General features: G+C 37.2%; 1 long non-coding RNA gene across 1 annotated transcript in view; it reads left to right on the top strand.

Moving 5' to 3' along the window:
* The window catches only part of LOC129397247 (uncharacterized), a 120,094-nt gene that overhangs the window by 39,431 nt on the left and 64,968 nt on the right, over positions 1–15,695 (top strand). The window contains exon 2 of the long non-coding RNA XR_008624470.2: positions 13,271–13,376. This is a non-coding gene — a long non-coding RNA (uncharacterized LOC129397247). The remainder of the gene's footprint in view (positions 1–13,270; positions 13,377–15,695) is intronic.

Raw genomic sequence — 15,695 nt, 5'->3', positions numbered from 1 at the left:
GGTAGTTAATTAATTAGTTAAAATTGATTAAAATAGTATAGAAATATTTTCAGGCTATAGCTATATTTTAAAAACCACCTTTAGCACAGCTCCCTGACAAACTTTCTCTGATAGAAAGTTCTATACTATGCTGTTTATACTATGGCTATTGAGCCCTAAAATGTGTCTAGTGCAACTATGGAACCAAGTTTTTATTTTATTTAAGTTTAATTAATTTAATTTAAATAGCTATATGTAGCTATTGGTTTCTATCTCATGGATATCACAGACATGGAGAAATTTTCTCAACCAAACAGTGGCTGTATCTAGCACAAACTTACAATGAACAGTGTCAAGATTTAAGAGAATACAGAGTTAAAAAAAAATCAAGAAACGTTTTTAAAATATCTTTACTTTTCTCAAATAAATTTCCAAAATTTTAATCATTGCAAAAGCAGAAGAGAGAAATCTGTTGTTATTCTCAAAAGACTGAGACATTGTTCATCCCCATGGTACACTGAGAACCCCAAAATTCTTCTCCTCTTAAGTGATATTTTTGTGGCCATGCCTTTACTTAACATAAAATGTTTCTGCTTTGTCACATACCTCATTAGAAAAATTATTGACCGGTCACGGTGGCTCAAGCCTGTAATCCCAGCACTTTGGGAGGCCAAGGCAGGTGGCTCATGAGGTCAAGAGATCGAGACCATTCTGGCCAAATTGGTGAAACCCCATCTCTACTAAAAATACAAAAATTAGGTGGGCCTGGTGGCATGCGCCTGTAGTCCCAGCTACTCAGGAGGCTGAGGCAGAAGAATCTCTTGAACCCGGGAGGCGGAGGTTGCAGTGAGCTGAGATCATGCCACTGCACTCCAGCCTGGTGACAGAGCGAGACTCCATCTCAAAAAAAAAAAAAAAAAAAAAGGAAAGAAAAGAAAAGAAAAATACTTCAGCATTTTGGTTGACTACTAAGGAATCTGATAAGCTCACTTGCTCAAGAGTATTAATAATTTCTGTGGTTTAAGAGAATGTTCCTCCAAACTTATTTATATAGCTTAGAACTTCCAGAAATCTTATCTTGTAAAAGCAATGAATTTCAAATAGCCTTCTGCCAAGGAAAATGTCCTTATGAAGGGTCAATCATTCACAACGCTATAATAAACCATATGTTGAGAAAGGCCCTGATGATTGGAAGAAAATAAAGAGTACTCGAAGCAAAACTACATGTGCTTGCTAATATCCAACATTCAATGAGGCTTGCTACTCACTGACTTCTGTTGAAAAGGGGGATGTGGTGGGATAACCACAAGATTAAGGTTAGCATGGATATTGATGACCAAACATTCACCCATCTCTGGTTCTCAAGTATGGTTTCTAGTGTGTGTTTTGATTCTCCGTGATGTTTGCACCCCATTAAGTTCTCATTTTGGTCTTCTACTTAACAAGATTAATTTAATGGATCATATCTTTCACTTATTAAAATCATTTTTATTAAAATATGATTTACTATCTGGCTTTTCGTCTGCCACTTGCTAGGATGGAAATGGAGCTTTAAGCTGTTCATCAAACAAACATATGAGAAAAATACTTAAAAGAAATTTTGTCTCAGCCCAAAATCTCCTTAAACTGATAAGCAACTTCAGCAAAGTCTCAGGATACAAAATAAATGTACGAAAATCACAAGCATTCTTATACACCAACAACAAACAAACAGAGAGCCAAATCATGAGTGAACTCCCATTCACAATTGCTTCAAAGAGAATAAAATACCTAGGAATCCAACTTACAAGGGATGTGAAGGACCTCTTCAAGGAGAACTACAAACCACTGCTCAAGGAAATAAAAGAGGATACAAACAAATGGAAGAACATTCCATGCTCATGGGTAGGAAGAATCAATATCGTAAAAATGGCCATACTGCCCAAGGTAATTTACAGATTCAATGCCATCCCCATCAAGCTACCAATGACTTTCTTCACAGAATTGGAAAAAACTACTTTAAAGTTCATATGGAACCAAAAAAGAGCCCGCATCACCAAGTCAATCCTAAGCCAAAAGAACAAAGCTGGAGGCATCACACTACCTGACTTCAAACTATACTACAAGGCTACAGTAACCAAAACAGCATGGTACTGGTACCAAAACAGAGATATAGACCAATGGAACAGAACAGAGTCCTCAGAAATAACGCCACATATCTACAACTATCTGATCTTTGACAAAACTGAGAAAAACAAGCAATGGGGAAAGGATTCCCTATTTAATAAATGGTGCTGGGAAAACTGGCTAGCTATATGTAGAAAGCTGAAACTGGATCCCTTCCTTACACCTTATACAAAAATCAATTCAAGATGGATTAAAGACTTAAACGTTAGACCTAAAACCATAAAAACCCTAGAAGAAAACCTAGGCATTACCATTCAGGACATAGGCATGGGCAAGGACTTCATGTCTAAAACACCAAAAGCAATGGCAACAAAAGACAAAATTGACAAATGGGATCTAACTAAATTAAAGAGCTTCTGCACAGCAAAAGAAACTACCATCAGAGTGAAGAGGCAACCTACAGAATGGGAGAAAATTTTCACAACCTACTCATCTGACAAAGGGCTAATATCCAGAATCTACAATGAACTCAAACAAATTTACAAGAAAAAAACAAACAACCCCATCAAAAAGTGGGCGAAGGATATGAACAGACACTTCTCAAAAGAAGACATTTATGCAGCCAAAAAACACATGAAAAAATGCTCATCATCACTGGCCATCAGAGAAATGCAAATCAAAACCACAATGAGATACCATCTCACACCAGTTAGAATGGCAATCATTAAAAAGTCAGGAAACAACAGGTGCTGGAGAGGATGTGGAGAAATAGGAACAGTTTTACACTGTTGGTGGGACTGTAAAGTAGTTCAACCATTGTGGAAGTCAGTGTGGCGATTCCTCAGGGATCTAGAACTGGAAATACCATTTGACCCAGCCATCCCATTACTGGGTATATACCCAAAGGATTATAAATCATGCTGCTATAAAGACACATGCACACATATGTTTATTGCGGCATTATTCACGATAGCAAAGACTTGGAACCAACCCAAATGTCCAACAATGATAGACTGGATTAAGAAAATGTGGCACATATACACCATGGAATACTATGCAGCCATAAAAAATGATGAGTTCATGTCGTTTGTAGGGACATGGGTGAAATTGGAAATCATCATTCTCAGTAAACTATTGCAAGAACAAAAAACCAGACACCGCATATTCTCACTCATAGGTGGGAATTGAACAATGAGATCACATGGACACAGGAAGGGGAATATCACACTCTGGGGACTGTTGTGGGGTGGGGGGATGGGGGAGGGATAGCACTGGGAGATATACCTAATGCTAGATGATGAGTTAGTAGGTGCAGCGCACCAACATGGCACATGTATACGTATGTAACTAACCTGCACAATGTGCACATGTACCCTAAAACTTAAAGTATAATTATAAAAAAAAAAAGAAATTTTGTGGGCTGTTGGAATTTGGCATTTTGGGCATGAACATAAAGAAACCTCTTAATCCAACTGGGCTTTCTTTGAAAGGTTGTGTAATATAATTTGATGAGATCATTCAATCTCCTTTTAGTTGTCCTTACCACATGTATCCACTTGTAGAATATGAACCTTTTATGTAAGGTGAGAACAGATTTACCAAATATAGCCTATCTCTATAGAGATACCAAATATAGCCTAACTTCAGGAAAGAAGGACAAAGAAATCCAGAAGCTATTTCTATAAAGGTAGTTATTCATTTGTATAAGTTAATTGAGAAATTAAAATGAGAAGCCACGATACTGTCAAGATTTTAACCCACTTTCACAGCAGTGTTTCTATCTCTGCACTTGGTACCGTTTTACTGCCTGAGAGATTAGAGAAGACAGAGGATATTGTAATGCCCTTGAAATATTTTGACTACATCTTGAATTCCAGATATCTTTAATGACTTGATTGGATGATTCTTAAAAAGCAATGATTTTATTTCCTTCATAAATTAAAAGAAAATCACATTAAGTAGAGAGTGAGGCAAGAAGAGAAGGAAGTGGTTTGACTTTTTAAAAGCAGTTTGGAAAGAGAAATGGGTGTCTGCTGACATCAAAGCAGCAGCTAGGCCTTCATTCACTACTTCTAATTATATTCCCTATGCCAAAATCAGACAAGCTCAGACATTATGATGAACTGAGATTTAAAACATTAGGAGGAAAAAAAACTGGTTGAACTCATAATTAAAGCCAAGACTTGTTGTTTGCAACTGGAAATCTCCCACTATGAATTTTAAAATTTGCAATATAAGCAAACTGAGTTTATTAATTATTGCAGCAATAGGAAACTCTACACAGATAATTCTGGAAAGGTTTCATTTGAGAGTAAATTAGCAGGTTTTTTATTTGTTTGTTTCCTGTTGATGGTTTGGGCTCAGAGTGCCTAAGGCAGAATTATAGAACTAGGATGTGACCCTGAGTTGCTTCAATTATTAAGGTGAGAATCTGTGAAATAGAGAAGTTCTGAGTAAAGAAGAAAACATTACGTGAGTCACAAAACATTCTGCAATTGCAATCCCATAATTGATGGATTTATGGTACCAGTTCTCAGTCTTTCCTAACTGATGAGAAGAGTCGTTCAGCTACTAAAGCAGCCATGTTCAGATGTATACCACTGTTGTGATTTCTAGATAACATTATCATCCTCAGAAAAAATAGTTTGAGATTGGATCATGGACTGATCTTCCTACCCCTTTTATGGAGTGATGAGTTCATTTCTGTTGAGTGATGGATCATTTGACATGAGAGCAGCTGCAGAACAGGACTGAGACTGTGGAGAATACATGCATAAGAATGGCAACACACAGTGACTATATCAAAATGACATGGAGCCTTCCCAAAACACTTAGTGCCATAATCTGAATTACTAAACCCGGGCAAAGAAAAATCCATTTGCATCTACCTTAGAGAGCCAGGTGACTGTTTCCTTAAGTCTAAAGATGGGTTGTTTCACATTGACACTGATAGTTATTCAAGTGTATTGGTCAGCTCAGACTTCCATAACAAAATGTCACAGATCGGGTGGCATAAGCAACAAAAATTTATTTCCTCACAGTTCTGGGGGCTAGAAGTTCAAGATCGATATGCTAGCAGGGTTGATTTCTGGTGCAACCTCTGTGATTTATAGATGTCTCTCTTTGTGTTATGTCCTCATATGACTTTCCTCTGGGCATGGGTTGAGAGAAAAAAAAAATCCCTGATGTTGATTCCTCTTCTTAGAGGGACGCTAATCTTATCAGATTAGGGCCCCATCATTATGACTTTATTTAACCTTAATCACTTCCTTAAAGATTCTATCCCCATATATAGTCATACTGAGGTTCAGGTACTTGAGCTATTTTCTGTGTAAATATAATTTTTTTTTGTCTTTGGCCAAGTGACCAGCTCTAATGTGGGCAATCAAATCTACCATCTGGGCTATGTTAGGCTCCTTTAGTGAAGATATCCTAAGGGTGAACTGAGATCTATTATAGCAGAACCAGCCTGCTAATTTCCTGAATTTCTCTATGCCCACATAGCTACTTCATAATATTGTCTGTAAGTGCTAAAAATTTATCTCTAAATATCCACTTGGTACAGCCTTTTATGTCTGCAAGTCTAATTAATATTTATCTGGAAACTTAACATGTATAACCATCAGCAAAGATTTTTCCATATCATGTGCTTTTTAAGTTTCTATTCTGTTAATGATACCTCAGGAATAGCTACATTATTTCAGGTATTTTAATTTTTTTTTTATTTTTTTTGCTGAACCAGACTTCAGAAATAGAAGGACCTCTCAACATGGTATTAATTGATATTGGTCAAATAAATTGAGATTATGGATTCCCAGGACTGTTCAAATTTATCAGTACACTTATGCCTATCCCATTGAGATTCAGAGAAATTTCAACAATTGCCTCTAACACAGACCAAGATAGTATCTTCTGCCTACTAGGGCTAATGTCCTTTGTTTGGCAGTCCAATTTTTAAGAAAATGTCAATTTGAGGCCCAGCATGGTGGCACATGCCTATAATCCCAGCAGTTTGAGAGGCTGAGGCAGGCGGATTGCTTGAACCTGGGAGTTTGAGACAAACCTGGGCAACACAGTGAGACTCTCATGTCTACAAAAAATACTAAAATTAGCCATGTGTGGTGGTACATGCCTGCAGTCCTAGCTACACAGGAGGCTGAAGGAGGATGATCACCTGAGCCCAGGAGGTTGACACTGCAGTAAGCTGTGATCCCTGCCACTGCATTCAAGCTTGGGTAACAGAGTGCGTCCCAGAAAAAGAGAAGAGAAGACAAGAGAGAAGAAAAAATAAAAGAAAAGAAAGGGAAAGGGAAAGAGGGAAGGAAGGAAGGAAAAGAAAAAGGAAAAGAAAAAAAGAAGAAAAGCAAGTGGTTATTTTCAGACACAATCAGAGGGGGAAGACAATTGATGGTTAGAAAAAGAAATTTGGGAGAAAAAGAGTAAAATTTGTTAGTGTGGTAGCACAGAAAGCAAGAAAAGATACTGTGGAATAAAGAAAATGTTAAAAGAAGAATTTGGCAAATTAATAAATGAGACAGTCTCTAGAGTTTTATGTTTTTTTTTTAATTAGCCATGGCCAAAGACTTCATTGTTATAGGTATTTTGGAATCAGAAGTCTATTTAGAATCTTCATATACCATTTTAAAAAGGCTTAGCACTTAATAATAAGGATGTTTCCTCTCCAGTTACTTCGAAGATAAACATTTTTACTCATACTGAAAATTTTCAAAGGGTCCAGTATGATTCCAAATATTATTGATGTAACTGTGACACATGGTAAGATATTTAAATAATTTTTGTTATATTAAGAATACATATCTGGAACAGGTGTCTAGCCTGCTAGAGACATGACTTAGACCAAAAATTTTAAAACGCCCTAAAAGTGTATAACATTCTGTTCAATGTATTCCTTCTGCACTTTATTAGGCATGACCCCTGACTAGAGGGTTTGACATCTATAGCCTGCGTTCTAACTATCCATGGGCCTGAGAATATAGATTTTTGGGGGATTTTGCTTCCCAAATCAACTCTTAGGAATACAAAGGCAGGATACAATCAACAGAACTCAAATAAGTTTTTTGGATAGTGACCTAGAGCAAAGTTTATCTACTAAAAGACACTAACGTGATAAAAATTGAAACTTGTTAGGACTTACAGATGGTTTTAGTTGCAGATTTATTGAGAATCTCACTCGATTAATCATTCTAGAGGTTTTCTTTTTCATTTTTAGGAAAACATTTTTGACAAAACAGAACGAGACAAACGTGAGATTAGGTGAAGAATGGAATGTCACCAAGAATTTTTAAACATATAATTCTAATGAGAAAAAGTATTCTGAAAGTTAAACTCTAGGTTTACAGGAACAAAATAAAACTAATGGTTTGAGAATTTTAATGTATTTGAGACTCAAACTCACCTTGGGTCAGCATGGTCAAGCACAAGAGATTAAATGTCCTCAAGAGACTCTCCTAGAAGTCGTCTGTTTAAATGGTCCTAGCCCGTGTCATGAATATTCACTGCTGACTCTCAATGCTTCTCCAAATTATAAAATTCCCCTTTCTCAAGTGAAGTATCTCATTATGCTACAATCACACTGAGTTTAATTCGATTTCTATAGCAATGAAAAGCACCACACAGGTAATTCTGAAATGGTATCACGTTAAGGGAAATGAGTATACAGTTTTTCTTGCTTATGGGTTCCTCAAAAGTTCTTCAAGTATTGCTTGATTTCTTAAGATGAGATTGTTTCCAAGTAAGGAAAGGGTCTAACAGAAGAAGGTTTTAGGCAAGCCACAGGTGTTTTGTGGTTGTGATTGCAGAGCTAACGATCACACTTCTTCAGTCTTGCATCACTGGTGAGGATGTTTGCTTTGGTACCCAACACAAATAAGGTATACTGAGAGCTGGCCAAATGAAAAACAGTTACCAAAACTTAAAAGGAGAGAAGGAAATTAATAAAAAGATGAAGTTGGAGAGAAAGAGAAAAAATAAGAGAAGGGGAGGAAAGAAGTAAGCAGAAAAGAAAAATAATGGAAAGAGATTTTTCAAATCCACTGAAATGGTAATCGAGAGAAAAACAGTCACAGAGTATTATTTAAAAGATATGAGAAAAACACAAGAAGTTCAGAAACACTGAGGAATTCAAGCTGCATAGAAATCTAGAGGGGAGACCATTAACTTCTAAACATACACGGCTTTTCTCAACATTCATTGCTTTGAAGAATTCTGCACGCACTCTGACTGCCACCCTTGCCTTTTTTTCTCACTTAACCCATAATCAATAGAAAAGTAAAGAAAATGATAAGAAGGTGGAAAAATATAGGAAAAGAAAAGAAGTATATGTACAAGATAAAATGGAACTATCCTTAGGAAAATGCCTTGGAGAAAAGGAAGAGGAGAATTAGAATATCTTGGAAAGGATGGGAGCAGGCTGGTGGCTGTTGTTACAAGTTAAAGGTTTTGTTTGCTTTTTTATTTATAAATGAGCATATTATCAGATTTTTTGCATTTTTCCTAAAATGAGTTTATTTGCTTTATAATTAACTTTTTTGAAAACAAAAGTAAACAAGCAGAAGTATTTTAAAATCTCTAGGATTGTTGGGCTAGGAAAAAAAGTGAACAGAAGACAGGAGGAGAGAGATGACATTTGTTTTGGCCAACATGTACTGGGTACTTTGCTTAACACTATATATATATATATATATATATATATATATATATATATACACATATTATCTTGTTTATTTTAATGAGACTACTACTAAGTAGTTACACATTTTTGTGTACATTACACACAGACAACTGCATAAGTCTTGAGTGTTCACTAAGTGATCATATCTATTTAACTATCACCTGGATCAAAGAACAAAATATAATCAGCATCATAGGCCTCATTTCAAATTTCTGTCTTTGACTTATAACAATAAACACATAATATTAGTTGATTTCAAAGATGAGGAACCTGAGACTTAAAGATAATATGGCCAGGTGTGGTGGCTCACACCTGTAATCCAAGCACTTTGGGAGGCCGAGGTGGGTGGATCATGAGGTCAGTAGTTCAAGACCAGCCTGGCCAACATGGTGAAACCCCGTCTCTACTTAAAAAAAAAAAAAAAAAAAAAAAAAATTAGCCAGATGCGGTGACAAGCATCTGTAATCCCAGCTACTCGGGAGGCTGAGGCAGGAGAATCGCTTGAACCTGGGAGGCAGAGGTTGCAGTCAGCCAAGATTGTGCCACTGCACTCCAGCCTGGGAGACAGAGTGAGACTCATTCTCAAAAAAAAAAAAAAAAAAGAAAAAGAAAAGAAAAAAGATAATATCAGACCGCATCATTATTATGCAAGATATTCAAATAATGGAGAGCACTGTAATCATATTTTATGTTCTTCTACGATCTGGCCAATGACTACCTTCTGTCCAACTTTATTTGCTCAAAAATGCTGTTTTTCAATAAAAGCAGGCAAGCTCTTGCCTAGAATCTTTCTAATTGAGTTTATTTCTACCCAGACCATATTGAGATATTTGTGTGGCTTACTTTTCTCACACAGCTTTTGAGCAATTGCTGTCTCCTCAGAGACCACTGTTTATAAAACTGTTGCTCTTGGCCTATCTTCTAAAACTGATTTTTCTTTCTCTATGTTACTTATCACTTCCTATACTATATTATACACTTACATGTTTATCTGTTTATTATCTGCTACCTCACTAGAATGTAAAGTTTAGGTCATCAGTCTTGTTATTGGTCTAGCAATACATAGAATGTTGTCTGATGCAGAGCAGATGGCTCAGTAAGTATTGGTCAATTGAATTATTAAGAAGAACAGTGGCAGCCACAATCAAAGTCAAGGCAAATAAGAGAAAATAATGAGAAATTGCTTATAACATTTTTGTCTCTCTCTTATCAATTAGCCAATTCAAGAATGGGTTCTAATAGTCAATTTTTTTTTTCTTGAGACGGAGTTTCACTTTGTTGCCCAGGCTGGAGTGCAGTGGTGTGATTTTGGCTCACCACAACCTCTGCCTCCCGGGTTCAAGTGATTCTCCTGCCTCAGCCTCCTGAGTAGCTGGGATTACAGGTATGCACCACCACTCCCGGCTAATTTTGTATTTTTAGTAGAGACGGGGTTTCTCCACGTTGGTCAGGCTAGTTTCGAACTCCCGACCTCAGGTGATCTGCCTGCTTCGGCCTCCCAAAGTGTTGGGATTACAGGCATAAGCCACCACGCCCAGCGATAGTCACTTTTAAAATTTCAACTTAATATGATCTCAAAGCTAAAATGGCAACAAAAATGTATGCATAAGGTACCTCAGAAGAAAGCAAACATAATAGCATTCTTTGTTTGAAAGAATATATAATTAGTACCCACAATGTTGTTCTTACCATACATTATTATAAAAATGGCAGAAATCAAGAGAAGTATAAAGGAAGTCTTCAGGAAATAACAAAGTAAAACAAGCACACTTGTAAGCCTGGAAAGATATCACTTAGGTTAATATTACGTGTCACAATGCTTTGTCCTGTTGGAAAGCAATCATCACATCAAGGGAAAAATTATGAGGAAATACACAATTGCATATACCCTATTTGAAAATCTAATTTAAACTTCCACTTCAGTGAGGAAGATTGAGCTCAGAGTCAGCAAAAATCTCTGTCCTCACTGGCCTCTCAAGGCACTGCACCCTGCCAGCTATCTAGTTCAAATATCCTCATTGTGGAAGGTCATGACCAGCAGTGGTAATATCACACACAGATGGCAATGGTGAAGGATGCCTTCAGAAAATCAATATATTGAGAACACAGAAGAAAAGGTGGAGACGTGAGGAAAGAGCCTAACATTGACTTTTGTATATCTCTCCTTCTTTTGGCCCTTTTATTTATGTCTGCCCTCAGGGTATATTTTTAGCTCCATTTTGGGGAAAAGTTTACTTGAGGGGTATCACCTGACTTTCCAAGAATGACCAGTAACTGAGAAGAAAAGAAAAATTTCCAGTGCCAGTGTCAGATAGTAACTTGCACCTTTCCCTGAAGCAACTGTCTTTAACCCGGAATTCCAAAAACAAATGCCTCAACTTGTTTTTGTGTTGGTATTATTAATAGACTATTTTTTTCAAGTTTTAGATTCCCAGAGAAATTGTGCAGAACTGCAGATTTCCACTGTGCCCCTCATACATTATTTCTCCTATTATTAAAATCAGACACTTGAGTGGTAGATTTGTAAACATTAACAGACTGATATTTATACATGAGTGGTCCATTTGTAAACATCAACAGACTGATATTTATATATTATAATTAATTAAAGTGTATTGTTTATTCAGATTTCCTTAGTTTTTACCTAATTTCCTTTTTCTCTTCCAGGATCCCATCCAGGATATCACATTGCACTTGGTAATCATGTTGCCTTAGGCTCCTCAGCACTGTGACAGCTTCTCATACTTTGTTATTGATGGCTCTCACAGTTTTGAAGAGTACTTGTAAGATATACTGTAGATGTCCTGCTAATACAGTTTGTCTGACATTTTTCTCAGGATTACACTGGAGTTATGTGTTTTAGAAGTAAGACTACAGAGATAAAGTGCTATTTACATCCTATAATATCAAGGGTACATACTATCAATATGGTTTATGAGTATAGATGTTGACCTGGATCACCTGGCTGAAGTAGTATTTGCCAGATTTCTCTACTATAAAGTTACTCTTTTATTTCTTTTCTATACTGTACTCTGAAATGCACAGGCCACACCTAAAAGATGAGTTATGCTTCCTATCTTCTAGGCTATGGTATGTACATAATTAATTTAAAATATTTCTGCATCAGAGATTTCTTCCTTCACCATTTATAATTCAATGATTGACACCATTATCCTTTGTCTATATTCAGTAACAATTACTGTATACTTTAAAATTGATTGAAGTTTAATATAACAAGAATAAATAAATATATAGCTGAACTCAAAAAAGAGAGAGAGAGAGTGACAAAGCCCAGTTTCCAGAAACAAAAAGATGAAAGAAAAAAATGTCCTTTAACATATAAAGGAAGTTCCCTTCTATTTCTAGTTTTCTGGATGTTTTTATCATGGAAAGGTGTTGAATTCTGGCAGACGTCTATTGTCAATTGAGATGATCATATTTTGTTCATTTATGTTTTCCTTCATTCTATTAATGTAGAGTTATTACATTGATGTTCTTATATTGACTAACCCTTGAATCTTGGAATAAATCCCACTAGGTCATGGTGTATAATCCTTTTACTACACTATTGGATCCAGGTTGACAGTATTTCATTGAAGGCTTTTGTATCTACATTCATAAACAATATTGTCCGGCAATTTTCTTGTGATGTCTTATCTGGCTTTAATATCAGGCTAATAGTATGAGTTGGAAAATGTTCCTTCCTCTTCTGTAATTTTAAGCTTTTCAGAAGGATTGGTGTTCATTTTTTATTAAATGTTTGGAATGGTTGATAAAATGTACCCGTGAAGCTATCTGAATTTTTTTGTTGTTGAGACGTTTTTAATTACTGATTCAATCTACTTGCTTATTATAGATCTGTTGTGATTTTCTAATTCCTCTTGAGTGAAGTTAAATAATTTATATGTCTAGAAAGGTGCCCATTTCATTTTGGTTATATAATTTGTTAGCATACAACTTTTATAGTAGCGTAATAATTTTTATTACTTTAAGGTCAATAATATTTCCACTTTCATTTCTGGTTTATTTGTGTCTTCTCTCTTTGTTCTTTATTACCCTAGTTAAAGGTTTCTTAATTTTATTAATCTTTTAAAATAATCAAATTTTGGTTTTGTTGTTTCTCCCTATTATTTTTCTATATTCTACTTAATTTATCTTTGTTGTATTCTTTATTATTTCCTTTCTTCTGCTATCTTTTGGCTTGTTTATGCCTCTTTTCTAATTCCTCAGAATGTAGAGCTAGGCTATTGCTTTTAGATCTGATTTCTTTTTCGATGTAGGGATTTATAGCTATAAATTTTATTCCTTGCACTTTCTTAGCTGCATTCCCTAAATTGTGGTATGTTGTGTTATCATTTTTATTCATTTTGAAAAATTGACTTATTTAATAGGTGATTACCTCTTTGACCCTTTTTTTTGTTTGTTTAAGAGTTTGTTGTTTAATTTACATGTGTTTGTGAATTTTCTGGTTTTCTTTCCGATATCAATTTGTAGATTCATTTCATTGTGCTCATAAAAGATACTTTGTGAGGATTCCTGGTCAAGATGGCTGAATAGGAGCAGCTCCAGTCTACAGCTCCCAGCAAGATCAACACAGAAGGTGGGTGATTTCTGCATTCCCAACTTAGGTACCCTGCTGATCTCATTAGGACTGGTTAGACAGTGGGTGCAGCCCACGGAGGATAAGCCAAAGCAGGGTGGGGCGTTGCCTCACCCTGGAAGTGTAAGGGGTCGGGGAACTCCATCCCCTAACCAAGGGAAGCTGTGAGGGACTTTGCCATTCCAGGCCAGATACTACACTTTTCCCATGGTCTTCACAAACCACAGACCAGGAGATTCCCTTGGGTGCCTATACCACCAGGGCCCTGGGTTTCAAGCACAAAACTGGGCAGCTGTTTGGACAGACACTGAGCTAGCTGCAGGAATTTTTTTTAATACCCCAGTGGTGCCTGGAACACCAATGAGACAGAACCTTTCATTCCCTTGGAAAAGGGTCTGAAACCAGGGAGCCAAGTGGTCTAGCTCAGCAGATCCCACCCCCCACAGAGCCCTTCAAACTAAGATCCATTGGCTTGACATTCTCGCTGCCAGCACATCAGTCTGAAGTCGACCTGCAATGCTCTAGCTTAGTGGGAGGAGGGGGGTCCACCATTACTGAGGCTTGAGTAGGTGGTTTTCCCCTCACAGTGTAAACAAAGCCACCAGAATTTCAAACTGGGTGGAGCCCACCGCAGCTTGGCAAATGCACTGTAGCCAGACTTTCTCTCTAGATTCCTCCTCTCTGGGCAGGGAATCTCTGAAAGAAAGGCAGTGGCCTCAGTCAGGGGCTTATAGATCAAACTTCCGTCTCCCTGGGACAGAGCACTTGAGGGAAGGGATGGTGGTGGGTGCAGCTTCAGCAGACTTAAACATTCCTGCCTGCCGGCTCTGAAGAGAGCAGATCTCCCAGCACCGCACTCGAGCTCTGCTAATGGACAGACTGCCTCCTCAGATGGGTCCCTGACCCCCGTGCCTCTTGACTAAGAGACACCTCCCAGCAGGGATCGACAGACACCTCATACAGGAGAGCTCCGACTAGCATCTGGCAGGTACTCCTCTGGGATCAAGCTTCCAGAGGAAGGAACAAGCAGCAATATTTCTTGTTCTGCAATCTCGACTGGTGATACACAGGCAAACAGGGCCTGGAGTGGACCTCCAGCAAATTCCAGCAGACCTGCAGCAGAGAGGCCTGACTGTTAGAAGGAAAACTAACAAACAGAAAGGAATAGCATCATCATCAACAAAAAGGGCGTTCACACATAAACCACATCCGAAAGTCACCAACATCAATGAACAAAGGTAGATAAATCCACGAAGATGAGGAAAAACCAGCACAAAAAGCCTGAAAATTCCAAAAACCAGAATGCCTCTTCTCCTCCAAAGGATCACAACTCCTTGCCTGCAAGGAAACAAAACTAGAGGGAGAATGAGTTTGACAAATTGACAGAAATAGGCTTCAGAAGGTGGGTAATAATAAACTCCTCCAAGCTAAGGGAGCATGTTATAACCCAATGTAAGGAAGCTAAGAACCATGAAAAAATTGCTAACTAGAATAGTTAGTTAGTGACAAATTGCTGACTAGAATCACCAGCTTAGAGAAGAACATAAATGACCTGATGGAGCTGAAAAACACAGCACGAGAACTTTGTGAAGCATACACAAGTATCAATAGCTGAATTGATCAAGCGGAGGAAAGGATATCAGAGATTGAAGATCAACTTGATGAAATAAAGCATGAAGACAAGATTAGAGAAAAAAGAATGAAAAGGAATGAACGAAGCCTCCAAGAAATTTGGGGCTATGTGAAAAGACCAAACCTACGTTTGATTGGTGTACCTGAAAGTGACGGGGAGAATGGAACCAAGTTGGAAAACACTCTTCAGAATATTATCCAGAAGAACTTATCCAACCTAACAAGACAGGAAAACACTCAAATTCAGGAAATACAGAGAATACCACAAAGATACTCCTCAAGAAGAACAACCCCAAGACACATAATCATCAGATTCACCAAGGTTGAAATGAAGGAAAAAATGTTAAGGGGAGCCAGAGAAAAAGGTCAGTTTACCCACAAAGGGAAGCCAATCAGACTAACAAAAGATCTCTCTGCAGAAACACTACAAGACAGAAGAGAGTGGAGGCCAATATTCAACATTCTTTAAAAAAAGAATTTTCAAACCAGAATTTCATATCCAGCCAAATTAAGCTTTATAAGCAAAGGAGAAATAAAATCCTTTACAGACAAGCAAATGCTGAGAGATTTTGTCACCATCAGGCCTGCCTTACAAGGGCTGTTGAAAGAAGCACTAAATTTGGAAAGGAAAAACTGGTACCAGACATGGCAAAAATATACCAAATTGTAAAGACCATTGACAGTATG

Source organism: Pan paniscus, chromosome 13, assembly GCF_029289425.2.
Source record: "Pan paniscus chromosome 13, NHGRI_mPanPan1-v2.0_pri, whole genome shotgun sequence".
NCBI classification, from domain to species: Eukaryota; Metazoa; Chordata; class Mammalia; order Primates; family Hominidae; genus Pan; species Pan paniscus.
The sequence above is the reverse complement of the archived record's forward strand: the minus strand, read 5'-3'. Positions and strand labels throughout refer to the sequence as shown.